General features: G+C 40.7%; 2 long non-coding RNA genes across 2 annotated transcripts; both read right to left on the bottom strand.

Annotated features, from left to right (window-relative positions):
* Window positions 1-971: 971 nt before the first annotated feature.
* Window positions 972-3,110, bottom strand: LOC127343998 (uncharacterized). The gene is made up of 5 exons (XR_011754253.1): window positions 2,824-3,110; window positions 2,639-2,735; window positions 2,397-2,473; window positions 1,438-1,513; window positions 972-1,278 (listed from the first exon to the last, which is right to left on the bottom strand). It is a non-coding gene; the product is annotated as an uncharacterized lncRNA (long non-coding RNA).
* Window positions 3,111-9,642: 6,532 nt separating this feature from the next.
* LOC139837660 (uncharacterized) lies at window positions 9,643-11,768 on the bottom strand. Its single transcript, XR_011754252.1, has 5 exons — window positions 11,478-11,768; window positions 11,293-11,389; window positions 11,051-11,127; window positions 10,092-10,167; window positions 9,643-9,932 (listed from the first exon to the last, which is right to left on the bottom strand). It is a non-coding gene; the product is annotated as an uncharacterized lncRNA (long non-coding RNA).
* Between the last annotated feature and the right edge of the window lie 15,963 nt (window positions 11,769-27,731).

Genomic DNA, 27,731 nt, shown 5'->3' with positions numbered 1-27,731 from the left:
AGATTTGACTCTGCAGAGTGTGCGCACTTTCCCCACAAGAACTGATAAATCCGCCGGGATCATCCCCGGATCGTCATACAAAAGTATGCGAGACTCGGATAACCAGTCATAATCTTTCGCCCGTCTCCTTTGGCACAAGTCCTTCCCTGCGGGCTTACCCCTTCCCGGCACCCCGGCAGCATACCTCCTTTTGAGCGTATCTCCGGCGCCATGTCGGAAGACCCTCAGTAATCGTCCGGCTATCGGTCTAGACAGTGTATTGCCTCCTCCAGAGCGCAACCCGGCGTCGGAGGTCATCTTGACCCTCCCTAGAGAGTTGTGAAGGGTGCTTATGCCAATCTCAACGAACTACGGACTAAGCCCATGCCCACTTTGGATAATGTGGTTGCGCGATTAAAAGTTGGGACGGCGAACACTTATACGCAGTGCTCCTTTTTACAAACCCCTTTTTCCTTTTTCCCACAACACCACGGTTGCTCAACCAACCAACATACACATCTTTCCCAAACATCTTTATCAAGATCCTTTGCTTTCATAAACCATACACTTGGGTTAACTCACCCAAGGTTTTCATAAACATTTACAACAAGGTAAACCTTGAGGGGTTCCCAACCTATAGTTTCATGAGAAGGAACTAATACACAACATGGCCGAGATGAGGATCATCACGCCATGAGGAGTAGGTGTGAGTGGCTCAAATGGAAGTATACTTGCTTAAGGTAAGCATGTATAAAGACAACATAGGAGGAATCATTTTCAGATTGGTGGTGCTAAATGTACAAGTTAGATAGTGGAGTATCACTATCCAACCTACTTTCCCATGGGTACACGGCATACTTCTCTCAAGTTGAGAATTACACCAAGATTCATGACTTTGACACCTCTAGACATCACCCAAGTGGTGAATGTGAAGCAAGCTTTTATCTTGGAAAAGGATATGCCCATGTTGAGCATACAATAAGACCAAAGGGGACAACACGGCCATGATGCCATGCATCCCTCCAACATGTGATCAAGGGTGGGATAACACCATGAGGGAGTACCCCAATTACACCATACATAGACAACAAATATGGAGAGAGCAACACACATGGAAATAAGATGCTTCGGGACATCAACAAATGACATCCAACACGGCATCAAACAGAGTTCAAAGATAGCTTGCCTTGGCTTATTTGTCCCTGTACTTCTTCAACTCCATCAATATAAAAATCCCAACAACATAAATAAAATCCTCGTCCGGTTCCACTTCTTCTTCTTCTCCGGAATTGTTCGCATCTATCGCCGGAAAATATAAAAGGAACACAATCAATCACATTGCATCAACAAGACAACAATCAACAACTAATCAAGCAGCCAAGGTATAACTTACTAAGGACTTATAGATACCACAAAACAAATTTAAGAGTTTTAATTTAGAAAACCCCATTTATTTACCTAGTAGAGGCATGAGTGCATCACAACGTAGCAATTGCCTCTCTCGGTTATCACCATGGTATAAACCAATTATCCCCTGGTAGATAACATCATGAAGAGGACAAGAGCATTAGTTTGGCATCACAAACATTCACAACATAATTTCAAACATTTTTGGAAAAGTAGAAATCAGTTTTCCTAAGTTAATTTGCTCACTTAACACTATACAAAAATAGGAAGCAAACCATATGCCACATCATTTGAAAACTTAAGCAAAACAAAAGAGCTAAAGTTAGGTTGCAGAGGTTTTGTTTTGCAAGCATAAAACAAAGGTTGCCCATCTCTACTAAAAAGAGTTGGTCAAGGGTTTTAAATAAACCGAAAAGTTTTGCTTCAACAATGCATGTCACACATAAACATTACTAACAGTAACAAATATGTATGAACAGAGACTAATAATATTTTTCCTATATAGCCAGTACTAATACAAGACTAACCCAATTGGAATCACCCAAAAATATTAAACCTACAATTTTAGGAATTTCATTGAATCTGACTGTACAGAAAACAAGATCTGTAAGCCATAAATCGTAGAAAAATCCTAAAAATATGAGGCCACTGGCATTTGAAAGATATTTAAACAGAGATTCACACACAATTGGATTTGGGTTCAAATTATTTCTGAAACTCTCACAAATGGATTTACAAGTTTACTGCATGTTTTCACCATTTGCTTTAACTATGGAGTTGCAGAACAGATAAAGGTTTGAAACTTATTTGAGATGATTAAGAAAACATTCAGCAATCCTACAGAAGTGGAATCACTCAATTAGGTTCAAAAATGGATTTTTGATGAATTAAAAGCTAACAGCCATGTCTGCAGAACACACAGAATAAGTTTAATTCACCACAAATCGTACACAACTCATAAAAATATGAGGTCAGCTGCATCTGAAATGTATTGAAAAGGTGGTTCTTACCCAACTGGTTTCATTCAAAAATTCGTTTCCAAGCTCCTGGTTTAATTCGACAAAGTCAGGTCTGACCAGATCTTAATCTGTGAACCATTTCAATTTCATTAGGTCATTTGAAGTGAAACCAACGCCAAAATGAAGGTACTGGAGAGGGCTTTCACCCAAAGTTGAGTTTGCTCAAAAAGGTTTTGTAAAACGGAAGAAATCTAACAAACAGTGATTCTGCATGTTTGCAGAACTTTATTTACCAAGCAAAATCCGTAACGAATTTGAGGATGAGACCAACGCCAAGTTGTAGATCTTTTCAATACCTATCGGTAGAACTTTGAATCACTCTATTTGGATCTGCACACAAGATTTGGCGGATTTTACAAGTTCGTACCAGAATCTGAAACAGCAAGATGCAGAAATTACTGCAAGGTTTTGGACGAACTTTGCTCAAGAGTTTCAGATCTGAGGATTGCTCAACCTTCTCCATGCTTGGACCAACATGCACCTGCATCAAGATCCAATCTTGTGAGAGGGAAGAAGGGAAAAGGAGCTGGATTCATCAAAGGTTAGGGGAGAAGAGAGTGAGAGAGATGCTCTCATGGTGAGGATGAGCTTGAGGAAGGAGGGGAGCTTCATCTTGGTGGATTTCCATGGCCATGGCCGGCCATGGAGCTAGGAGGAGCAGCAGCTCGTGGTGGAGGGCAGTAGAAGAGTGTGAGGGAGTGGAGAGAAGATAAATGAGGGCCAAAGGTGCAGGGGTGGCCGGCTAGGGGGTTTTTATAGAGGGAGAGGGGTGGCTGCCTCCTTTTTTGATTGGCCAAGGGAGGTGGCTGCCCATTTATTGATTGGGTTAGGTGGGAGGCAATGCTTGTGGAGGAAGAAAGTAAGAAGGACAATGGCTGGCCGAAATTCTTGCCATGGCCAGCTCCTTCATGTGCCACTCAAAAATGAACAAAGAGAGAGATGCACAACATCCATGTGAATAGATCAAGGCATGATGTTGGGGAGGTAATGTCAATGAGTGATTTTGATGATGATAAGATTAGGAGTAAATACATAAAGATAGAAAGGAGTATGAGGGTGGCATGTGCCATGTGCCATGAGAATAATCTCCACCACTTTGGTTGAGACCAACTTATGATGAAGCTAATTCCCAGGGTAAAGTGGATGAATAAAAGTTTTCATTAGAATCTTAAAATTGAAAAGATTGAGATTGACCACATGCAACAATGCATGAGCATGCCAAGGTAGATGGGATGGTGATGGTGGCTTAGTCAATGATAGAGCAAGATTAAGAGAGATGGTGAGTGGAGTATTCATATACTCACAAGGATGAATATATTGACACAATTCATGAGGTCAAGGTGATGATGGAAAAGAATAGAGGATTGAGATGGATATGATGAAATATAAGTTGCTATTCAAATAAGAGGTCAATTGGGAGTGATTTGAAAGTATCAAATGATCATCCATTTGATCAAAAATTGGAGGATGGAGGGGATACAATGTGGTGGATCAGAGATGTGCATAAGATGTGCAAGAGTTGCCATTTGAAAAAGAGTTTAATTGAAGGGTATGGGACACACCTCAATTGTCTAGAGATAATTGGGAATGAACTCAAGTGAAATGGAATTTTGAAGATGTTGAGAGAAAACTAGTTGGAACATAGGAGTTCAAAATATTCTACTTACTTTCTCAAGTAAAGTAGAGTTTTTCTCAAATTTAAAGTAAACAAGAAATGGTATAGGTACCATAAACAATCCTTTTGTTAAAAACAAAATAAAATAGAGAGTAATGTTTTAGAAATCAGTACTTGGTAGAAATGGGATGAAAAACAAAACCCATTTTAGTTCCTTGTTTTCTTTGAAGAATTATTTTGAAAAGATTTAGTAAAACTAGAAGTAGTTTTGTGATAAAACTAGAGAAGGAAAATCAATAGGATTTTTGAGAGAGAAAACTAATTTAGGGAGAAGTGTTCTCAAGGGTAGATGATGGCTACAAAATGTACCCACCATTCCCACTCTTGGTTTTGTGAAGATTAAACTTGAATAGAAACAAGAGGTAAAATTGAAAGAAGTGATATAGTGTTGAATCATTGAATAGGATACAAGATCAAGTTGAATATATGAGCTGCAAGGATTGACTGAGACATGCAAGACGTGGAGGTTGAAGAGGGTGTTGCATAGATGAGATCCATGTATTGAGGCTACCAATAACAGTTGTGGTTGCTTAGAAATGAACTGCCAAAGTCTGGACATTTTAAGCCTGTCAACACAGATGGTCGACATGGCCTCAAAACCAACAAGGATGAGTGGGTATAAGAGAGGGATGTAGCAAGGGGTAGATGGTACCAAGTTTTGAATTAAGGATGATTGAGCTATCTTGTACCACAAAGAGAAAAATCAAGATGGCACACTCATGTTGTCATCAGGAGAGAGGTTTGATGTAGTAAGAAGGAAAACAACATTTCCTAAGTCACACATGTGTTTTATAAGGTGAGCTGTTCATTTTGCCACTAGGAGTGTTGTTCTTTGAGGTAGCTCAAGACAAAACTCAACAAGCAAATCAAGAAAATTCATCTACCAACAGATCAAAGCAATTCATCATAACAAGCAGATCAAGGCAATTCATCTATTTAGTCTTTAGAAAAAGTTTTTGTTCCCCCTAATTTTTGCAATAAGGACAATTAATCAAGTTTGCAAAAGTTGGGGTGTTACAGATCTTCCACCCTTAAAATAATCTCGTCCCGAGATTACTGAGTGTAGAACTAGAGGGGTTGTAAAGCTTAACGAAAGTTAGACTCCATCCTTCTGCAGATGCACCATTGTAGAGAAGGTCGTTGCTTCATCTTCTAGCAGACATGATGGATTCCTGCCGATGGCGAGCTTCATGAAGAGGTTGACTACTCCCTGCAGATGTTAGACCTGCAGCTTCTTAACGACCCTAGTGGAGCTCACGACTTCAGAAATTTGGTGCACTCCAATGGTGCCTTAGCAGGGTTGAAAACTTTTTAGAGTTAGCTTAAATTTAGTGGAAGACGACGTCTTCCACCCTTAAAATTGTTCACCGGGGTCTTTGAAAACTCTAAGCTTCGGCCACGGGTCTTGTCGGGCGCTTTTTGAAGAAGTCATTGATCTCCCGTCTTGAGTCGAACATCTTCAGAGGGCGTTGTGTAGTCCACGGCTTCAAGGGGGGTTAGTGCATCCTACGTTTCCAACGGTGTGTTAGAAAGGTTTAAAATGTTAAGGTTAGCTCCAACTTTTAGTGGAAGACGAAGTCTTCCACCCTTAAGATTTTTCATCGGACTTTCGGAAAAACTTATAGCTTCTGCCTTGCGGTCCTGTCGGGGGCTTCTGAAGGAGTCATCGATCTTCCGTACTCAGTTGAAGAACCTTCAGGGGCGACGTGCAGACCACAACTTCAAGGGGCACTCACGGAGTTAACTAAACCATAGGGGACGCACGGTGAGTTAGTAAGTTGAAGAAAGGCCTAGTTGGTATCCATATGAAGCAGCAACAGGGGTCATCGAAGACAATCTTCAGCTTGAGGGCTCGGCACGACTTTCAAGAATAGCCTAAGAAGTTAGCGGGTAAACTACGCCTAAAGTCTTGAGTCTTGGAGTATCTTCAGGAGCTTCACTTGATGAGGACCAGATGAACCATGTGATGTAGCTTGTTTTTGACGCTAATGTTCTCTCATCTAGTTAGACGGTGTGTTAGGGGGGGTGGTTTTCAAACAGATATCCTCGAGGTTAGCGCGATTGTACTCCAAGGTTAGACCAAGTTAGTAGGTCTTCTCGCAGAGGTGCAGTCACTCTTGAAGGTAGGGCTTCTTCTTTCCTGTTATAGTGGAGATGCTCCAGCTGATCTTGAAAGTAGTCGGCATAGATAGGGGTCTGAGTTAGTTTCCCTGACGGTTGAAAAAACTCCTAACGGGTTTAGAGTTAGAGTCTTTCGTTAATCTACCCAACTAACTAGCAGTCATTGGCGAGGCAAACTTTAATCCTATCATAGCATGTGACACCCATACAATCATAACCAGAGACAAAATACCACTAACAGAGGCTACTGGTATTTTTCCTAGATGCACATTAACAAAACAAGATCAGCACAATTGGAATCATTCAAAAATATTTATTTTTCAATTTTTGAGACTCAAAATACTAACCAGAAACAGTGATCAAGTTTTATTTATTGAAAATCGCACAAAATTCCTAAAAATACAAGGTCAGTGGCATCTGAAAGATAATTTCATACTGGTTCTAGTGCAATTGGAATCACATCAATCGGAGCTACCAAACTATTTTTATTAGCAAAACAGTACCTTTGGCAGATTTCCATTTTTATTTTCTGTTTTACAAATTCAAACAATTAAAAAGGACGGGAACGTCTAAATAGCAAGACACACATGCACACAACAAACAGATACAAACACTCAAGGCAGCACACTAGGGAACTACAAGCAATCAACATACCAAACAAGGCACTCTAAGTATCTAGAGATACCTAACACGTGGGGGTAGCTCAATCGAAGCGATTGAGTTTTTCCTATCCATCCTATAGGTTTGGGGCTGGTCACATATGTCGACGTCTTCATCTTGCTGGCATCGACTTCAACTTGGATCCTTGTAGCATTTGGTAGTGAATGGGCCGGGTGTTGAATCGTTGAGGTTGAGGCGGAGGAGAAAACTGTGTAGAACTTCTAGTCTCGACATCCCGGAAACATGAGGTCTTCGTAGAGGTAGCTGTTGAGGTGCTCCCGAAGTCGATATCTTCTTGTGGCTGGCCTAAAAATTACTAGTCAAGAAACTGAGGACTTGATCCCTGACGACTGCAAAAAGTGCAAGTCCACGGAGGAACAAGGTCAGCTCCCTGACAGACTTTGGTGACAACCAAAGGCATGATCTTATTATCCCTTTATGTGCAGGACTAGCTAAGTCAGCGTCCGATCTTCAATAGTTGTCGTTGGAGATACGTGGGACTTCATAAAAGGTTGATCCGCTCTTGACTTCGAGTCTCCGGTCTGAGTTGGGGACATCGTCCAACATGTAGGTTTGAAGTGGATGAGACAATAGAGCAAGAATTTTCAAACCTTTTTATAAAGCGGAGAGATAAGAATTTAGAAGCTTTGAATAAATAAGAGGAGTAGAATCTATACTTCCGACTAAAGAAACAATTTGTTTCATAAATAATTTTCCCCAAGTAATTGTTTCCTAACTAACGTCCATGCTAACTAAGGTCTCCTACAGTCAGGATAGCTCTGATACCAGCTCTGTGGGGACCCCGGACTAGCTGTCCGAAATTCCCTGTTATGTATACAGTTCACGATCCCATGATCAGTGCGCCGTGAACACATAACCGAACTGATATCAAATTACACCATCCATTACAAAGCGGAATAAGAAAATTACAACATGGTCACATTGACCAATACTTACATAATAGCCTCGAAGGGCCTAACTAAACATCAGAGTAGCATCATCACTTCAGCAGCGCAGTACCCAAGTCATCTCCCATAACCCTACAGGCAACTGACTGGGAAGACGTTCCTAGCTCGCATAGACGTCGCCAACTCCTTCTTCATCCATCGTGTTCTTCCAAGTCTGGCCAAGTAAATAGCCAGGGACAAAGCCGTGAGTACATTTGGAATTGTACTCGCAAAACATCAAGAAAGGTACTTTGCAAGAGTGCAAGATAACAAGTGCTAATCTACGATGACAAGAGGGAAGAGCTAATTTCACTAGTGGAAATAGCAGGGGAAAGAGAATCAGTTTCTCTTGTGGATATAGCATGTGGAAGAGACATAGTTTCTCTCGTGGATATAGCATGCACAAGAGCGTCAGTTTCTCTTGTGGACATAGCATGCCGCCATCTCAATTGATGGGGACGCTTAGGAAGTTCTATGACATATCTATACTTTTATTGGAGATGAGGTAGCATAAGTCCATCTCAGTTGATGGAAATGCTAGAGGATTCCTATGACATACCTATATCTTTATTGAAGAAGATACTTCAAAAGATACTTATGACATCTCTATATCTTTGTTAAAGAAGAGTTCCTCTTCAAGAAACATTTAGGAAAGAGTTCCCCACTTAGCCTTCATTTTTCCACGACCATCTCCATATGGTCAACACAAGCCCTTTTTCCGTACCCTTCCGGTACACATAAACACAACACTTCCTTTGCAAATCATTTGTTCAAAAACAAAACGCAAGCCCCGGTTAAGTATGGCTATCTCAACTTGTCCATGACCGCGGACGCGGCTATTCGAATAGATTTGACTCTGCAGAGTGTGCGCACTTTCCCCACAAGAACTGATAAATCCGCCGGGATCATCCCCGGATCGTCATACAAAAGTATGCGAGACTCGGATAACCAGTCATAATCTTTCGCCCGTCTCCTTTGGCACAAGTCCTTCCCTGCGGGCTTACCCCTTCCCGGCACCCCGACAGCATACCTCCTTTTGAGCGTATCTCCGGCGCCATGTCGGAAGACCCTCAGTAATCGTCCGGCTATCGGTCTAGACAGTGTATTGCCTCCTCCAGAGCGCAACCCGGCGTCGGAGGTCATCTTGACCCTCCCTAGAGAGTTGTGAAGGGTGCTTATGCCAATCTCAACGAACTACGGACTAAGCCCATGCCCACTTTGGATAATGTGGTTGCGCGATTAAAAGTTGGGACGGCGAACACTTATACGCAGTGCTCCTTTTTACAAACCCCTTTTTCCTTTTTCCCACAACACCACGGTTGCTCAACCAACCAACATACACATCTTTCCCAAACATCTTTATCAAGATCCTTTGCTTTCATAAACCATACACTTGGGTTAACTCACCCAAGGTTTTCATAAACATTTACAACAAGGTAAACCTTGAGGGGTTCCCAACCTATAGTTTCATGAGAAGGAACTAATACACAACATGGCCGAGATGAGGATCATCACGCCATGAGGAGTAGGTGTGAGTGGCTCAAATGGAAGTATACTTGCTTAAGGTAAGCATGTATAAAGACAACATAGGAGGAATCATTTTCAGATTGGTGGTGCTAAATGTACAAGTTAGATAGTGGAGTATCACTATCCAACCTACTTTCCCATGGGTACACGGCATACTTCTCTCAAGTTGAGAATTACACCAAGATTCATGACTTTGACACCTCTAGACATCACCCAAATGGTGAATGTGAAGCAAGCTTTTATCTTGGAAAAGGATATGCCCATGTTGAGCATACAATAAGACCAAAGGGGACAACACGGCCATGATGCCATGCATCCCTCCAACATGTGATCAAGGGTGGGATAACACCATGAGGGAGTACCCCAATTACACCATACATAGACAACAAATATGGAGAGAGCAACACACATGGAAATAAGATGCTTCGGGACATCAACAAATGACATCCAACACGGCATCAAACAGAGTTCAAAGATAGCTTGCCTTGGCTTATTTGTCCCTGTACTTCTTCAACTCCATCAATATAAAAATCCCAACAACATAAATAAAATCCTCGTCCGGTTCCACTTCTTCTTCTTCTCCGGAATTGTTCGCATCTATCGCCGGAAAATATAAAAGGAACACAATCAATCACATTGCATCAACAAGACAACAATCAACAACTAATCAAGCAGCCAAGGTATAACTTACTAAGGACTTATAGATACCACAAAACAAATTTAAGAGTTTTAATTTAGAAAACCCCATTTATTTACCTAGTAGAGGCATGAGTGCATCACAACGTAGCAATTGCCTCTCTCGGTTATCACCATGGTATAAACCAATTATCCCCTGGTAGATAACATCATGAAGAGGACAAGAGCATTAGTTTGGCATCACAAACATTCACAACATAATTTCAAACATTTTTGGAAAAGTAGAAATCAGTTTTCCTAAGTTAATTTGCTCACTTAACACTATACAAAAATAGGAAGCAAACCATATGCCACATCATTTGAAAACTTAAGCAAAACAAAAGAGCTAAAGTTAGGTTGCAGAGGTTTTGTTTTGCAAGCATAAAACAAAGGTTGCCCATCTCTACTAAAAAGAGTTGGTCAAGGGTTTTAAATAAACCGAAAAGTTTTGCTTCAACAATGCATGTCACACATAAACATTACTAACAGTAACAAATATGTATGAACAGAGACTAATAATATTTTTCCTATATAGCCAGTACTAATACAAGACTAACCCAATTGGAATCACCCAAAAATATTAAACCTACAATTTTAGGAATTTCATTGAATCTGACTGTACATAAAACAAGATCTGTAAGCCATAAATCGTAGAAAAATCCTAAAAATATGAGGCCACTGGCATTTGAAAGATATTTAAACAGAGATTCACACACAATTGGATTTGGGTTCAAATTATTTCTGAAACTCTCACAAATGGATTTACAAGTTTACTGCATGTTTTCACCATTTGCTTTAACTATGGAGTTGCAGAACAGATAAAGGTTTGAAACTTGTTTGAGATGATTAAGAAAACATTCAGCAATCCTACAGAAGTGGAATCACTCAATTAGGTTCAAAAATGAATTTTTGATGAATTAAAAGCTAACAGCCATGTCTGCAGAACACACAGAATAAGTTTAATTCACCACAAATCGTACACAACTCATAAAAATATGAGGTCAGCTGCATCTGAAATGTATTGAAAAGGTGGTTCTTACCCAACTGGTTTCATTCAAAAATTCGTTTCCAAGCTCCTGGTTTAATTCGACAAAGTCAGGTCTGACCAGATCTTAATCTGTGAACCATTTCAATTTCATTAGGTCATTTGAAGTGAAACCAACGCCAAAATGAAGGTACTGGAGAGGGCTTTCACCCAAAGTTGAGTTTGCTCAAAAAGGTTTTGTAAAACGGAAGAAATCTAACAAACAGTGATTCTGCATGTTTGCAGAACTTTATTTACCAAGCAAAATCCGTAACGAATTTGAGGATGAGACCAACGCCAAGTTGTAGATCTTTTCAATACCTATCGGTAGAACTTTGAATCACTCTATTTGGATCTGCACACAAGATTTGGCGGATTTTACAAGTTCGTACCAGAATCTGAAACAGCAAGATGCAGAAATTACTGCAAGGTTTTGGACGAACTTTGCTCAAGAGTTTCAGATCTGAGGATTGCTCAACCTTCTCCATGCTTGGACCAACATGCACCTGCATCAAGATCCAATCTTGTGAGAGGGAAGAAGGGAAAAGGAGCTGGATTCATCAAAGGTTAGGGGAGAAGAGAGTGAGAGAGATGCTCTCATGGTGAGGATGAGCTTGAGGAAGGAGGCGAGCTTCATCTTGGTGGATTTCCATGGCCATGGCCGGCCATGGAGCTAGGAGGAGCAGCAGCTCGTGGTGGAGGGCAGGAGAAGAGTGTGAGGGAGTGGAGAGAAGATAAATGAGGGCCAAAGGTGCAGGGGTGGCCGGCTAGGGGGTTTTTATAGAGGGAGAGGGGTGGCTGCCTCCTTTTTTGATTGGCCAAGGGAGGTGGCTGCCCATTTATTGATTGGGTTAGGTGGGAGGCAATGCTTGTGGAGGAAGAAAGTAAGAAGGACAATGGCTGGCCGAAATTTTTGCCATGGCCAGCTCCTTCATGTGCCACTCAAAAATGAACAAAGAGAGAGATGCACAACATCCATGTGAATAGATCAAGGCATGATGTTGGGGAGGTAATGTCAATGAGTGATTTTGATGATGATAAGATTAGGAGTAAATACATAAAGATAGAAAGGAGTATGAGGGTGGCATGTGCCATGTGCCATGAGAATAATCTCCACCACTTTGGTTGAGACCAACTTATGATGAAGCTAATTCCCAGGGTAAAGTGGATGAATAAAAGTTTTCATTAGAATCTTAAAATTGAAAAGATTGAGATTGACCACATGCAACAATGCATGAGCATGCCAAGGTAGATGGGATGGTGATGGTGGCTTAGTCAATGATAGAGCAAGATTAAGAGAGATGGTGAGTGGAGTATTCATATACTCACAAGGATGAATATATTGACACAATTCATGAGGTCAAGGTGATGATGGAAAAGAATAGAGGATTGAGATGGATATGATGAAATATAAGTTGCTATTCAAATAAGAGGTCAATTGGGAGTGATTTGAAAGTATCAAATGATCATCCATTTGATCAAAAATTGGAGGATGGAGGGGATACAATGTGGTGGATCAGAGATGTGCATAAGATGTGCAAGAGTTGCCATTTGAAAAAGAGTTTAATTGAAGGGTATGGGACACACCTCAATTGTCTAGAGATAATTGGGAATGAACTCAAGTGAAATGGAATTTTGAAGATGTTGAGAGAAAACTAGTTGGAACATAGGAGTTCAAAATATTCTACTTACTTTCTCAAGTAAAGTAGAGTTTTTCTCAAATTTAAAGTAAACAAGAAATGGTATAGGTACCATAAACAATCCTTTTGTTAAAAACAAAATAAAATAGAGAGTAATGTTTTAGAAATCAGTACTTGGTAGAAATGGGATGAAAAACAAAACCCATTTTAGTTCCTTGTTTTCTTTGAAGAATTATTTTGAAAAGATTTAGTAAAACTAGAAGTAGTTTTGTGATAAAACTAGAGAAGGAAAATCAATAGGATTTTTGAGAGAGAAAACTAATTTAGGGAGAAGTGTTCTCAAGGGTAGATGATGGCTACAAAATGTACCCACCATTCCCACTCTTGGTTTTGTGAAGATTAAACTTGAATAGAAACAAGAGGTAAAATTGAAAGAAGTGATATAGTGTTGAATCATTGAATAGGATACAAGATCAAGTTGAATATATGAGCTGCAAGGATTGACTGAGACATGCAAGACGTGGAGGTTGAAGAGGGTGTTGCATAGATGATATCCATGTATTGAGGCTACCAATAACAGTTGTGGTTGCTTAGAAATGAACTGCCAAAGTCTGGACATTTTAAGCCTGTCAACATAGATGGTCGACATGGCCTCAAAACCAACAAGGATGAGTGGGTATAAGAGAGGGATGTAGCAAGGGGTAGATGGTACCAAGTTTTGAATTAAGGATGATTGAGCTATCTTGTACCACAAAGAGAAAAATCAAGATGGCACACTCATGTTGTCATCAGGAGAGAGGTTTGATGTAGTAAGAAGGAAAACAACATTTCCTAAGTCACACATGTGTTTTATAAGGTGAGCTGTTCATTTTGCCACTAGGAGTGTTGTTCTTTGAGGTAGCTCAAGACAAAACTCAACAAGCAAATCAAGAAAATTCATCTACCAACAGATCAAAGCAATTCATCATAACAAGCTGATCAAGGCAATTCATCTATTTAGTCTTTAGAAAAAGTTTTTGTTCCCCCTAATTTTTGCAATAAGGACAATTAATCAAGGTTGCAAAAGTTGGGGTGTTACACTCGTACCGTGGTATATGGTCTCTTATGAACTCATTCATATGCTTGCAAGACATTAGACGACATTCCACCGAGAGGGCCCAGAGTATATCTATCCGTCATCGGGATGGACAAATCCCACTGTTGATCCATATGCCTCAACTCATACTTTCCGGATACTTAATCCCACCTTTATAACCACCCATTTACGCAGTGGTGTTTGGTGTAATCAAAGTACCTTTCCGGTATAAGTGATTTACATGATCTCATGGTCATAAGGACTAGGTAACTATGTATCGAAAGCTTATAGCAAATAACTTAATGACGAGATTTTATGCTACGCTTAATTGGGTGTGTCCATTACATCTTTCATACAATGACATAACCTTGTTATTAATAACATCCAATGTTCATGATTATGAAACTAATCATCCATTAATCAACAAGCTAGTTTAAGAGGCATACTAGGGACTTCTTGTTTGTCTACATATCACACATGTACTAATGTTTCGGTTAATACAATTATAGCATGATATATAAACATTTATCATAAACATAAAGATATAAATAATAACCACTTTATTATTGCCTCTAGGGCATATCTCCTTCATCCGGCGCCAATGTGGAACCTGCACAACACAACCAAAGTACTTTGCCCCAACGAAACAGCGAGGTTGTCAATCTCACCGGCTTGCTGTAACAAAGGATTAGATGTATAGTGTGGATGATGATTGTTTGCAGAGAACAGTAGAACAAGTATTGCAGTAGATTGTATTCGATGTAAAAGAATGGACCGGGGTCCACAGTTCACTAGTGGTGTCTCTCCCATAAGATAAATAGCATGTTGGGTGAAAAAATTACAGTTGGGCAATTGACAAATAGAGAGGGCATGACAATGCACATACATGATATGATGAGTATAGTGAGATTTAATTGGGCATTACGACAAAGTACATAGACCGCTATCCAGCATGCATCTATGCCTAAAAAGTCCACCTTCAGGTTATCATCCAAACCCCTTCCAGTATTAAGTTGAAAACAACAGACAATTGCATTAAGTATGGTGTGTAATGTAATCAATAACTACATCCTCGGACATAGCATCAATGTTTTATCCCTAGTGGCAACAGCACATCCACAACCTTAGAACTTTCTGTCACTGTCCCAGATTTAATGGAGGCATGAACCCACTATCGAGCATAAATACTCCCTCTTGGAGTTAAGAGTAAAAACTTGGCCAGAGCCTCTACTAATAACGGAGAGCATGCAAGATCATAAACAACACATAGGTAATAGATTGATAATCAACATAACATAGTATTCTCTATCCATCGGATCCCAACAAACACAACATATAGCATTACAGATAGATGATCTTGATCATGTTAGGCAGCTCACAAGATCCGACAATGAAGCATAATGAGGAGAAGACAACCATCTAGCTACTGCTATGGACCCATAGTCCAGGGGTGAACTACTCACTCATCACTCCGGAGGCGACCATGGCGGTGAAGAGTCCTCTGGGAGATGATTCCCCTCTCCGGCAGGGTGCCGGAGGCGATCTCCTGAATCCCCCGAGATGGGATTGGCGGCGGCGGTGTCTCTGGAAGGTTTTCCGTATCGTGGCTCTCGGAACTGGGGGTTTCGCGACGAAGACTATATGTAGGCGGAAGGGCAGGTCAGGAGGCGTCACGGGGGCCCCACACGCTAGGGCCGCGCCGCCCTAGTGTGGCGATGCCCCGTGGCCCCACTTCGTCTTCCCTTCGGTCTTCTGGAAGCTTCGTGGCAAAATAGGCCCCTGGGCGTTGATTTCATCCAATTCCGAGAATATTTCCTTACTAGGATTTCTGAAACCAAAAACAGCAGAAAACAGCAACTGGCTCTTCGGCATCTCGTTAATAGGTTAGTGCCGGAAAATGCATAAATATGACATAAAGTATGCATAAAACATGTAGATATCATCAATAATGTGGCATGGAACATAAGAAATTATCGATACGTCGGAGACGTATCAGCATCCCCAAGCTTAGTTTATGCTCGTCCCGAGCAGGTAAACGATAACAAAGATAATTTCTGGAGTGACATGCCATCATAACCTTGATCATACTATTGTAAGCATATGTAATGAATGCAGCGATCAAAACAATGGTAAATGACATGAGTAAACAAATGAATCATATAGCAAAGACTTTTCATGAATAGTACTTCAAGACAAGCATCAATAAGTCTTGCATAAGAGTTAACTCATAAAGCAATAATTCAAAGTAAAGGTATTGAAGCAACACAAAGGAAGATTAAGTTTCAGCGGTTGCTTTCAACTTATAACATGTATATCTCATGGATAGTTGTCAATGCAAAGTAATATAACAAGTGCAATATGCAAGTATGTAGGAATCAATGCACAGTTCACACAAGTGTTTGCTTCTTGAGATGGAGAGAAATAGGTGAACTGACTCAACATAAAAGTAAAAGAAAGGCCCTTCGCAGAGGGAAGCATTGATTGCTATATTTGTGCTAGAGCTTTGGTTTTGAAAACAAGAAACAATTTTGTCAACGGTAGTAACAAAGCATATGTGTTATGTAAATTATATCTTACAAGTTGCAAGCCTCATGCATAGTATACTAATAGTGCCCGCACCTTGTCCTAATTAGCTCGGATTACCGGGATTATCATCGCAATGCATATGTTTTAACCAAGTGTCACAAAGGGGTACCTCTATGCCGCCTGTACAAAGGTCTAAGGAGAAAGCTCGCATTGGATTTCTCGCTATTGATTATTCTCGACTTAGACATCCATACCGGGACAACATAGACAAAAAAAATGGACTCCTCTTTAATGCATAAGCATGTGGTAACAATTAATTTTCTCATATGAGATTGAGGATATTTGTCCAAAACTGAAACTTCCACCATGGATCATGGCTTTAGTTAGCGGCCCAATGTTCTTCTCTAACATTATGCATGCTCTAACCATTAAATGAGTGGTAAATCTCCCTTACTTCAGACAAGACGGACATGCATAGCAACTCACATGATATTCAACAAAGAATAGTTGATGGCGTCCCCAGGAACATGGTTATCGCACAACAAGCAACTTAATAAGAGATAAAGTGCATAAGTACATATTCAATACCACAATAGTTTTTAAGCTATTTGTCCCATGAGCTATATATTGTAAAGGTAGAGGATAGAAATTTAAAGGTAGCACTCAAGCAATTTACTTTGGAATGGCGGAGAAATACCATGTAGTAGGTAGGTATGGTGGACACAAATGGCATAGTGGTTGGCTCAAGGATTTGGATGCATGAGAAGTATTCCCTCTCGATACAAGGTTTAGGATAGCAAGGTTATTTGAAACAAACACAAGGATGAACCGGTGCAGCAAAACTCACATAAAAGATATATTGTAAACATTATAAGACTCTACACCGTCTTCCTTGTTGTTCAAACTCAATACTAGAAATTATCTAGACCTTAGAGAGACCAATTATGCAAACCAAATTTTAGCAAGCTCTATGTATTTCTTCATTAATAGGTGCAAAGTATATGATGCAAGAGCTTAAACATGAGCACAGCAATTGCCAAGTATCACATTATCCAAGACATTTTAGCAATTACTACATGTATCATTTTCCGTTTCCAACCATATAACAAATTAACGAAGAAGATTCAACCTTCGCCATGAATACTATGAGTAAAGCCTAAGGACATATTTGTCCATATGCAACAGCGGAGCGTGTCTCTCTCCCACACAAAGAATGCTAGGATCCATTTTATTCAAACAAAACAAAAACAAACAGACGCTCCAAGCAAAGTACATAAGATGTGATGGAATAAAAATATAGTTTCACTAGAGGAACCTGATAATGTTGTCGATGAAGAAGGGGATGCCTTGGGCATCCCCAAGCTTAGACGTTTGAGTCTTCTTGAAATATGCAGGGGTGAACCACCGGGGCATCCCCAAATTTAGAGCTTTCACTCTCCTTGATCATATTGTATCATCTCCCTCTCTTGATCCTTGAAAACTTCCTCCACATCAAACTCAAAACAACTCATTAGAGGGTTAGTGCACAATTAAAATTTACATGTTCAGAGGTGACACAATCATTCTTAACACTTCTGGACATTGCACAAAGCTACTGAAAGTTAATGGAATCGAAAAATCCATCAAGCATAGCAAAACAGGCAATGCGAAATAAAAGGCAGAATCTGTCAAAACAGAACAGTTCGTAAAGACGAATTTCTAAGAGGCACCAAACTTGCTCAAATGAAAATGCTCAAATTGAATGAAAGTTGCGTACATATCTGAGGATCACTCACGTAAATTGGCATAATTTTCTGAGTTACCTACAGAGAATTAGGCCCAGATTCGTGACAGCAAGAAATCTGTTTCTGCGCAGTAATCCAAATCTAGTATGAACCTTACTATCAAAGACTTTACTTGGCACAACAATGCAATAAAATAAGATAAGGAGAGGTTGCTACAGTAGTAACAACTTCCAAAACACAAATATAAAACAAAATTACTGTAGTAAAATAAACACATGTGTTATCTCCCAAGAAGTGCTTTCTTTATAACCATTAAGATGGGCTCAGCAGTTTTAATGATGCACTCGCAAGAAATAGTATTTGAAGCAAAAGAGAGCATCAAGAGGCAAATTCAAAACACATTTAAGTCTAACCCACTTCCTATGAAAATGAATCTTGTAAATAAACAAATTCATGAAGAACAAAGTGACAAGCATAGGAAGATAAAACAAGTGTAACTTCAAAAATTTCAGTATATAGAGAGGTGTTTTAGTAACATGAAAATTTCTACAGCCATATTTTCCTTTCTCATAATAATTTCCAGTAGCATCATGAACAAACTCAACATTATAACTATCACATAAAGCATTCTTATCATGAGTCTCATGCATAAAATAATTACTACTCCCAACATAAGCATAGTCATTTTTATTATTTGTAGTGGGAGCAAATTCAACAAAGTAGCTATCATTATTATTCTCATCACCATAATTATCAAATGTAGGAGGCTTATTGTAATCATAATAAACTTTATCCTCCATAGTAGGTGGCACCAAAATACCACTATCATCATAAATGGGAGGCAAAGTATCATCAAAGTAAATTTTCTCCTCCATGCTTGGGGGACTAAAAATATCATGCTCATCAAAACCAGCTTCCCCAAGATTAAATTCTTCCATAGCATTAGCAATAATAGTGTTCAAAGCATTCATACTATTAACATTGCCATTAGCACGCATATAAAGTTCCATAGGTTTTTTAATTTTCTCTTCAAACACCTCATGTCCTAACTCAAGATAAATACTATAAAGATCTCTAATATTTTTGTTGTTTTACATTAAGCCTAACTAGTGAAATAAAAACATGCATGGAATTAAGTAAAGTAAAACAAGTAACTAATTTTTTTGTGTTTTTGATATAAAGAGAGCAAACAAAGTAGTAAAATAAAATAAAGCAAGACAAAAACAAAGTAAAGAGATTGGAAGTGGAGACTCCCCTTGCAGCGTGTCTTCATCTCCCCGGCAACGGCGCCAGAAAATCTTGTTGCTGGTGTGTAGTTGTCGTGGGAGTTAGAAATCTCTGTGGTGTAATCTTCCTTCTTTCCCCGGCAACGGCGCCAGAAAATCTTCTTGCTGCGCGTGGTTGACGTATGTCTTTTCCGTTCAACACGCGTCCGTTGGGAACCCCAAGAGGAAGGTGTGATGCGTACAGCAGTAAGTTTTCCCTCAGTAAGAAACCAAGGTTTATCGAACCAGTAGGAGCCAAGAAGCACGTTGAAGGTTGATGGCGGCGAGATGTAGTACGGCGCATCACCAGGGATTCCGGCGCCAACGTGGAACCTGCACAACACAACCAAAGTACTTTGCCCCAACGAAACAGCGTGGTTGTCAATCTCACCGGCTTGCTGTAACAAAGGATTAGATGTATAGTGTGGATGATGATTGTTTGCAGAGAACAGTAGAACAAGTATTGCAGTAGATTGTATTCGATGTAAAAGAATGGACCGGGGTCCACAGTTCACTAGTGGTGTCTCTCCCATAAGATAAATAGCATGTTGGGTGGACAAATTACAGTTGGGCAATTGACAAATAGAGAGGGCATGACAATGCACATACATGATATGATGAGTATAGTGAGATTTAATTGGGCATTACGACAAAGTACATAGACCGCTATCCAGCATGCATCTATGCCTAAAAAGTCCACCTTCAGGTTATCATCCAAACCCCTTCCAGTATTAAGTTGAAAACAACAGACAATTGCATTAAGTATGGTGCGTAATGTAATCAATAACTACATCCTCGGACATAGCATCAATGTTTTATCCCTAGTGGCAACAGCACATCCACAACCTTAGAACTTTCATCCTTTGTCCCAGATTTAATGGAGGCATGAACCCACTATCGAGCATAAATACTCCCTCTTGGAGTTAAGAGTAAAAACTTGGCCAGAGCCTCTACTAATAACGGAGAGCATGCAAGATCATAAACAACACATAGGTAATAGATTGATAATCAACATAACATAGTATTCTCTATCCATCGGATCCCAACAAACACAACATATAGCATTACAGATAGATGATCTTGATCATGTTAGGCAGCTCACAAGATCCGACAATGAAGCATAATGAGGAGAAGACAACCATCTAGCTACTGCTATGGACCCATAGTCCAGGGGTGAACTACTCACTCATCACTCCGGAGGCGACCATGGCGGTGAAGAGTCCTCTGGGAGATGATTCCCCTCTCCGGCAGGGTGCCGGAGGCGATCTCCTGAATCCCCCGAGATGGGATTGGCGGCGGCGGTGTCTCTGGAAGGTTTTCCGTATCGTGGCTCTCGGTACTGGGGGTTTCGCGACGAAGACTATATGTAGGCGGAAGGGCAAGTCAGGAGGCGTCACGGGGGCCCCACACGCTAGGGTCGCGTGAGCCCCCCTTGGGCCGCGCCGCCCTAGTGTGGCGGCGCCCCGTGGCCCCACTTCGTCTTCCCTTCGGTCTTCTGGAAGCTTCGTGGCAAAATAGGCCCCTGGGCGTTGATTTCGTCCAATTCCGAGAATATTTCCTTACTAGGATTTCTGAAACCAAAAACAGCAGAAAACAACAACTGGCTCTTCGGCATCTTGTTAATAGGTTAGTGCCGGAAAATGCATAAATATGACATAAAGTATGCATAAAACATGTAGATATCATCAATAATGTGGCATGAAACATAAGAAATTATCGATACGTCGGAGACGTATCATAGCACATAGATGATATTTAACTAGATCACAAAGAGAGAGAGATGAACCACATAGCTACAGCGGAGCCCTCAGCCCCGGGGGTAAATTACTCCCTCCTCATCATGGAGACAGCGATGGCGGTGAAGATGGCGGTGGAGACGGCGGTGGAGATGACTCCGGGGGCAATTCCCCGTCCCGGCAGGGTGCCGGAATAGAGACTTCTGTCCCCCGAATTGGAGTTTCGCGATGGCGGCGGCTCTGGAAGGTTTTCTCTGGTTTCGTCGAACTGGCTCGAGGATTTAGGTCAGGGACGACTAAATAGGCGAAGAGGCGGAGTCGGAGAGGCCACAGGGGACCCACACACTAGGGGGCGCCCCCCCTTGGCCGCGCCGCCCTTTGGGGTGGGGCCCCCTGGCTCCCCTCTGGCCTTTCTCCGGTGCTCTGGAAGCTTCCAGGAATTTTAAGATCTTCGGTGTTGATTTCGTCCGATTCCGAGAATATTTCCTTACTAGGATTTCTGAAACCAAAAACAGCAGAAAACAGCAACTGGCCCTTCGGCATCTCGTCAATAGGTTAGTTCCGGAAAACGCATAAAAACGATATAAAGTGTGAACAAAACATGTAGATATCATCAATAATGTGGCATGGAACATAAGAAATTATCGATACGTCGGAGACGTATCAGTTAGCACCCGCACCCCTTCCAGTATTAAGTTGCAAACAACAGACAATTGCATTAAGTATGGTGATGTAATCAACACAAATATCCTTAGACAAAGCATTGATGTTTTATCCCTAGTGGAAACAGCACATCCACAACCTTAGAACTTTCTGTCACTGTCCCAGATTCAATAGAGGCATGAACCCACTATCGAGCATAAATACTCCCTCTTGGAGTTACAAGTATCAACTTGGCCAGAGCCTCTACTAGCAACGGAGAGCATGCAAGAACATAAACAACACATATATGATAGATTGATAATCAACTTGACATAGTATTCCATATTCATCGGATCCCGACAAACACAACATGTAGCATTACAAATAGATGATCTTGATCATGATAGGCAGCTCACAAGATCTAACATGATAGCACAATTAGGAGAAGACAACCATCTAGCAACTGCTATGGACCCATAGTCCAAGGATGAACTACTCACACATCAATCCTGAGGCGATCATGGTGATGAAGAGTCCTCCGGGAGATGATTCCCCTCTCCGGCAGGGTGCCGGAGGCGATCTCCTGAATCCCCCGAGATGGGATTGGCGGCGGCTGCGTCTCTTGAAGGTTTTCCGTATCGTGGCTCTCGGTAATAGGGTTTTCGCGACGGAGGGAATAAATAGGCGAAAGGGCAGCGTCGGGGGCGGCGCAGGGGCCCCACTTCGTATGCTCTTCGGTCTTCTGGAAGCTCCGTGGAAAAATAAGACCCTGGGTGTTGATTTCGTCCAATTCCGAGAATATTTCCTTTGTAGGATTTCTGAAACCAAAAACAGCAGAAAACAACAAGTGGCTCTTCGGCATCTCGCCAATAGGTTAGTGCCGGAAAATGCATAATAATGACATAAAGTTTGTATAAAACATGTGAGTATCATCATAAAAGTAGCATGGAACATAAGAAATTATAGATACGTTTGAGACGTATCAAGCATCCCCAAGCTTAGTTCCTACTCGCCCTCGAGGAGGTAAATGATAACAAAGATAATTTCTGAAGTGACATGCTAGCATAATCTTGATCAATACTATTGTAAAGCATATGAGATGAATGCAGTGATTCGAAGCAATGGTAAAGATAATGATTAAACAACTGAATCATATAGCAAAGACTTTTCATGAATAGTACTTTCAAGACAAGCATCTATAAGACTTGCATAGGAGTTAACTCATAAAGCAATAGATTCTTAGTAGAAAGTTTTGAAGCAACACAAAGGAAGATATAAGTTTCAGCGGTTGCTTTCAACTTCAACATGTATATCTCATGGATAATTGTCAACACAAAGTAATATGATGAATGCAAATAAGCAAGTATGTAGGAATCAATGCACACAGTTGACACAAGTGTTTGCTTCTAATATAGAAAGAAGTAGGTAAACTGACTCAACATAAAAGTAAAAGAATGGCCCTTCGCAGAGGGAAACATAGAAACAATTTTGTCAACGGTAGTAATAAATCATATGTTTTATGCATAAGACATCTTATAAGTTGCAAGCCTCATGCATAGAATACCAATAGTGCTCGCACCTTGTCCTAATTAGCTTGGATTTACATAGATTATCATTGCATAACATATGTTTCAACCAAGTGTCACAAAGGGGTACCTCTATGCCGCCTGTACAAAGGTCTAAGGAGAAAGTTCGTATTGGATTTCTCGCTTTTGATTATTATCAACTTAGACATCCATACCGGGACAACATATAAAACATATAATGGACTCCTCTTTAATGCATAAGCATTCAACAACAGATAATATTCTCATAAGAGATTGAGGATTAATGTCCAAACTGAAACTTCCACCATGATTCATGGCTTTAGTTAGCGGCCCAATGTTCTTCTCTAACAATATGCATACTCAAACCATTTGATCATGATAAATCACCCTTACTTCAGACAAGACGAACATGCATAACAACTCACATGATATTCAACAAAGGTGAAATAGTTGATGGCGTCCCCAGAAACATGGTTACCGCTCAACAAGCAACTTATAAGAAATAAGATACATAAGCTACATATTCAATACCACAATAGTTTTTAAGCTATTTTCCCATGAGCTATATATTGCAAAAACAAGGAATGAAATTTTAAAGGTAGCAATCAAGTAATTTACTTTGGAATGGCAGAGAAATACCATGTAGTAGGTAGGTATGGTGGACACAAATGGCATAGTTTTTGGCTCAAGGATTTTGGATGCACGAGAAGTATTCCCTCTCAATACAAGGCTGGCTAGCAAGGTTGTTTGAAGCAAACACAAGTATGAACCGGTACAACAAAACTTACATAAGAACATATTGCAAGCATTATAAGACTCTACATTGTCTTCCTTGTTGTTCAAACACCTCACCAGAAAATATCTAGACTTTAGAGAGACCAATCATGCAAACCAAATTTTAACAAGCTCTATGGTAGTTCTTCATTAGTAGGTGCAAAGTACATGATGCAAGAGCTTAAGCATGATCTATTTGAGCACAACAATTGCCAAGTATCAAATTATTCAAGACATTATACCAATTACCACATGAAGCATTTTCTGTTTCCAACCATAATAATGATGAACGAAGCAGTTTCAACCTTCGCCATGAACATTAAAAGTAAAGCTAAGAACACATGTGTTCATATGCAACAGCGGAGCGTGTCTCTCTCCCACACAAGGAATGCTAGGATCCGATTTTATTAAAACAAAAACAAAAACAAAAACATACAGACGCTCCAAGTAAAGCACATAAGATGTGATGGAATAAAAATTTAGTTTCACTAGAGGTGACCTGATAAGTTGTCGATGAAGAAGGGATGCCTTGGGCATCCCCAAGCTTAGATTCTTGAGTCTTCTTAAAATATGCAGGGATGAACCACGGGGGCATCCCCAATCTTAGACTTTTCACTCTTCTTGATCATATTGTATCATCCTCCTCTCTTGACCCTTGAAAACTTCCTCCACACCAAACTCAAAACAAACTCATTAGAGGGTTAGTGCATAATCAAAAATTCACATATTCAGAGGTGAGATAATCATTCTTAACACTTCTGGATATTGCACAAAGCTACTGAAAGTTAATGAAACAAAGAAATCGATCAAACATAGCAAAACAGGCAATGCGAAATAAAAGGCAGAATCTGTCAAAACAGAACAGTCCATAAAGATGAATTTTTATGGGGCACTTAACTTGCTCAGATGAAAAAGCTCAAATTGAATGAAAGTTGCGTACATATCTGAGGATCAAGCACGTAAACTGGCAGATTTTTCTGAATTACCTACAGACGGGGCTGCTCAATTTCGTGATAGTAAGAAATCTGTTTCTGCGCAATAATCCAAATCTAGTATCAACCCTACTATCAAAGACTTTACTTGGCACAACAATGCAATAAAATAAAGATAAGGAGAGGTTGCTACAGTAGTAACAACTTCCAAGACTCAAATATAAAACAAAAGTGCAGAAGTAAAATAATGGGTTGTCTCCCATAAGAGCTTTTCTTTAACGCCTTTCAGCTAGGCGCAGAAAGTGTGAATCAAGTATTATCGAGAGATGAAGCATCAACATCATAATTTGTTCTAATAATAGAATCATAATGTAACTTCATTCTCTTTCTAGGGAAGTGTTCCATACCTTTCTTGAGAGGAAATTGATATTTAATATTACCTTCCTTCATATCAATAATAGCACCAACAGTTCGAAGAAAAGGTCTTCCCAAAATAATGGGACAAGATGCATTGCATTCAATATCCAAGACAACAAAATCAACGGGGACAAGGTTATTATTAACCGTAATGCGTACATTATCAATCCTCCCCAAAGATTTCTTTGTAGCATTATCAGCAAGATTAACATCCAAATAACAATTTTTCAATGGTGGCAAGTTAAGCATATCATAGATTTTCTTAGGCATAACAGAAATACTTGCACCAAGATCACATAAAGCATTACAAGTAAAATCATTGAAATTCATCTTAATGATGGGCTCCCAACCATCTTCTAATAACTTCCTAGGAATAGAAGTCTCAAGTTTTAGTTTCTCTTCTCTAGCTTTGATGAGAGCATTTGTAATATGTTTTGTGAAGGCCAAATTTATAGCACTAGCATTGGGACTTCTAGCAAGTTTTTGTAAGAACTTAATAACTTAAGAGATGTGACAATCATCAAAATCTAAACCATTATGATCTACAGCAATGGGATCATTGTCCCCAATATTTTGAAAAATTTCAGCAGTTTTATCACAAGAAGTTTCAGCAGTTTTAGCAGTTTCAGGAAGTTTTGCACGCTTTGCATTAGGAGTAGAAACATTGCTAACACCAATTATTTTACCATTGATAGTAGGAGGTTTAGCAACATGTGAAGCATCAACATTACTAGTGGTGGTAATAGTCCAAACTTTAGCTACAATATCTTCTTGGGATTTCTATTTTCGTGCCCCTGGTTCGTTAGTTGTACTCAGTTTTCCCCAGCCCCTTAGTTTTTCCTCAGTTTTCCCCTCCCTCTAGTTTGAAACCCGTCGCAGACGCTCAGACGGGAGGGTTGCCGTCTGGTCAGAGGCCTTCACCGTTACCGGTGACGGCTAGGGAGCCGCGTTGGTGTTGAATTGACCGTTTCTTTCGAACTGTGTTGACTGTTGACTGGAGGAGCTCACCCAAAGCTTTCCACTCCGCCCGATACTGGAGGAGCTCACACACCGCCCCTCCGCCGCCACGCCGTCCTGCCCTCCTACCTTATGGCGTCGTCCGCCGCCGAGCCGCCCCCGCCCCCACCACCACCACCGGGAGGCGGAGAGGGCTCCGCCTCCACCAGATCTAGATCTACCCCTTTCGCGGAGTTTGTATGTCCATCTGGTGTGCCAAATGTTCGCGTCAGCCGCGGAGAAGATTGGGAATCGGAGGGATCTGGGTAAGCATCGTCTGCCTATGTGAATTAACAGTAGGCAGTTTTTGAGCGCCAATCGTTGTTGCTCAACTAACTGCGTTGCTTTTCGAATAGGATTGATCCAACGCTGGCTTTTCGGTTGGTGGTTAGGCTGGATTCTAGCTTTACGCGTGATTCTAAACGCTATAAGAATGGGTTTTTCTTCCCTGCGGTGGTTGCAACCACCATCTCGTTGAGGAATTTGAAAGCTAACATCTGCGCTCAGTACAGCTGGAGCTCTTACGACGCAGTTCATTTCGAATATTTCAACAAGGAGGGAAGATTTGTTCCACTAATTTCCGACGACGATCTGGGAATTCTTTTTGCTTTGAATGCTTCTTGCCGGTTCGGTAAAATTCGTATCCATGTGGACAGGGGCCGGGCATCATCTCTCTCTGGTGTGGGGCATCATCGAGGTGGTCGGGCATCATGTCTCTCTACTGCTGCTGCCTCTTCTAACGGTGTGCGCAGGCCCTCCTTGTAGGTCCACAGCAGCACCATCTGTCCCCAGTGCTAGTGGTAGCCAGATCGTTCGTACGGTCGATGTGGAGGACGATGCAGACATTGAGGATCAGCCTCCTCAAGATGATGAGGATGAGTTGATGTTTCCTGAATTGGTAGATCAATGCGATGGCGAGGCAATGGAGGATCAATACATGGAAGATATTGCTTTTGGTGCCAGATTTGATGACACTGATGATGAAGAGAAGAATGAGAATGATGACAGCCTCGTTTTAGCCGATTACGAAGGTGAAGACTTGCCAACAATTGAGTGGAACAGGGAGAATCCCCAGCTTGTAGAAGGCACCGTGTTTCAAACGATGATGGACTGCCGTAATGCAATTACTACATATCACATTCTCACTAAGAATAATTTTGAGGTTGTTAAAAGTGAGCCAGGTAGGTTCACAATTAAATGCCCATACCCAAGGTGTAGGTTTAGGCTGCATGCATCCACAATGCGCAGAAGCAGCTTGGTTCAGGTACTACGCCAAACAGTTGTGTATTTAGATCACGGTGTAAAATTTGTTATCTATTACTGACATCCCTTATCATTATGTTTTAGATAAAGAAGAATAAGGAGATCCATAGGTGTCCACCTCTAGGGGGAGAGCCAGAGCTGAAAACAAAGCTAGCGAAGA

This window comes from Lolium perenne, chromosome 3 (genome assembly GCF_019359855.2).
Source record: "Lolium perenne isolate Kyuss_39 chromosome 3, Kyuss_2.0, whole genome shotgun sequence".
Lineage (NCBI taxonomy): Eukaryota > Viridiplantae > Streptophyta > Magnoliopsida > Poales > Poaceae > Lolium > Lolium perenne.
Note: the sequence above shows the minus strand (reverse complement) of the source record. Positions and strands in the feature narration are given on the sequence as shown.